The sequence below is a fragment of the Aplysia californica genome, unplaced genomic scaffold (genome assembly GCF_000002075.1).
Source record: "Aplysia californica isolate F4 #8 unplaced genomic scaffold, AplCal3.0 scaffold01281, whole genome shotgun sequence".
Taxonomy (NCBI): Eukaryota; Metazoa; Mollusca; class Gastropoda; order Aplysiida; family Aplysiidae; genus Aplysia; species Aplysia californica.
In genome coordinates this window covers 95,720-98,063 of record NW_004798551.1, presented here as the reverse complement: position 1 = coordinate 98,063, position 2,344 = coordinate 95,720, and the positions used below count along the sequence as shown (strand labels likewise).

Genomic DNA, 2,344 nt, shown 5'->3' with positions numbered 1-2,344 from the left:
GTAGGTTTTTTTTTCTTTTCACTAAATGACCCATTTTTGTGTTGATGGGTTTCTCCTTTAGAGGTGGGGTCCAAAAAGCTGTACTTGCCCAAATTGTGTCAATAGGAGCCCTAAAAACAGTAGCAGTTAATAACCTATATATATATAAACAATACAAATGTATAATATATGCCATTTTTTATATTGTTGTGTTGCCCCTTTGAAGTGTTTAATTTTCTTAGTTCTAAGTCATTAGGTCTTTGTACATGTGAAAATCTGAAGTTGAAATGTTTCCTTACAAAATTCTCTGACTCCTCCCCGTGGGGGAGGCAGAGTGTTTTCCAGATTGCCGTCCCGGATTGGACGACGGGCTAGTGGGGGAGTTGGAGGAGTGACGGGCTCCGCTCTTCCCGGGGTCAGGCCGGGAAGGGGTGTCGGAGCTGTCCTCCTCCATTGGTTGGTGGTGGGGTAGGGGGGTGTCTGCTGGAGAGAGAGGGGGAGGTGGAGCAGACGGAGGGAGCTGGGAAGAGGGGGGAAGGGTGCACCTCACGCTCCATCAGAGGGATGAGGCGTGAGGTGGAAGAAGAAGAGGAAGTGATAGGGGAGGGGGAGGAGAGAGGGCGGAGGGAGAATCCACCCTGTCCTCCCATAGAACCTCAAAGCGGTTTGTCAGAGGTATCACGGTGGAAGGAAGAACCTTTTTAGTTTTAGTCACAGAGACATGCCTGTTGACCTTGGGCTTTGGGAGGTCAGCAGTAGGAGGACTTGCCGACCTCGTGGCTTCCTGTGCTACCTTGGCGTATGACCGGTCAGGGACCGGGGTCACAACTGGCGGGCAGGTAGCTTTGCGGGCTTCCTGAAACGGGCAGCCATTTCGTACTTTACACTCTTGGATTGCGCGTTCTTGGATCCAAGTTGGGCAATCCTTACTAAAGGCTGTGTGCTGGCCGTGGCAATTGGGGCAACAAGGACTAGCCTTCTGCACGTCTAAGACCAAGTACGATGCCTGAACGGTGGCTGGAGGGCGACACGAATCAAAGGTCAGGATGACCGTGTTGGTTTCGAGGGTGGTCTCCCCCCTGTCGGAGAGTAATCCGGCGGGCGTGGGTCACACCTTCGCAGTTCGCCACAATTTCCTCCATGCTGCAGCCCTTTAGATCATGGCTGCGGACGGCGCCCTTCGAGCAGTTCAACTTCTGGTATCGTTCGGAAGTACGTGGAATACTGCCGAAGGTTGTGATGTTCATCATAAGTTAGGCCACTTCAGTCTCTGTTGCGCACTTGACAAGGAGTACACCAGAGGACAGCTTCTGGACATGTATCCCAGAACTTGTCGTAGTGCATCTCCCGTCTTGAACAGATTCAGATCACAATGATCTTCTTATGTGCGTCTTCATTGCCGCTGATGGCCACGTACGGCTGCTTCGGAAGCTCCCTGGAAGAAGGGAGAAAAGAGGCAGACGTAAAGGTCCTTTTTCCTTTTGAAGTTTGTTTGCTCGGCTCGGCGGCCACACCCGCTTCCATGAGCTGAGACTTTTTGGTAACGTTGGGAGTTGGGAAAGGGTTTTTAGTAGAAGAGGAATCCATGAGAGTTTTTAAGGGGATTCAACTCCGGGGCTTCCCGCCCGCCATCGAGCTCAACAAGGGGACACATTGCTCGGATGACCAGAGCTGTGCCAGGGCTATCCCAGAGCTATACTCTTCACGAGAAGACAAGACTCTTTTTTCCCTACATAAATATGGCTTACTTTCCTTTTATTAAGCAAATTCCTTCTATATCCATTTTTATGTTGTGTACATTTTAAAATATATTTTTACAAGAAAAGAGGAGAATTCACAAATTTTTCTGATTTGTCTGATAAAAATCTCAAAAATCTTATTGCTGACAGTCATATGTCGCTCTTGTTCTAGATTTCCTATACATTTTTTTTGGGACTATTTGATTTTAATACAGCTTCTAAACAACATAATACAACCTTTCATGATGAATACGATTCAGCCATTTTTTTCTTTTGTCCTGTCTAAGCACCAGAAGCTGACTGGTCCAGGGGTGAAAATACTCTACAGCACGGGCATGCTGCAAAACGCCACAGTCTCTCTTCATAGACAAACTCAAATATGTGACCAATGCACAATAAAATTGAAAAAACGAATTGGAAATTTATTTTATTATGTTTTGCTGTTTTGTTGTGGGTTTTTTAGATTCCATAAAACAAAACAATAAAAGTGAATAAATAAATTCTTAAAAATTAGTTTATTTTCTTATTTCGTACTCTGTTATACGATCATTCTTTCCCGTCTTACAATTAATAACCGTATAACGGTCACATAAAACTCTCGGGGGTCTTTTCCCTACATAAATATG

General features: G+C 45.9%; 1 long non-coding RNA gene across 1 annotated transcript in view; it reads left to right on the top strand.

Moving 5' to 3' along the window:
* LOC118478949 overlaps nucleotides 1–2,344 on the top strand; it is a 10,385-nt gene that overhangs the window by 6,225 nt on the left and 1,816 nt on the right. The window contains exon 2 of the long non-coding RNA XR_004859380.1: nucleotides 549–550. This is a non-coding gene — a long non-coding RNA (uncharacterized LOC118478949). The remainder of the gene's footprint in view (nucleotides 1–548; nucleotides 551–2,344) is intronic.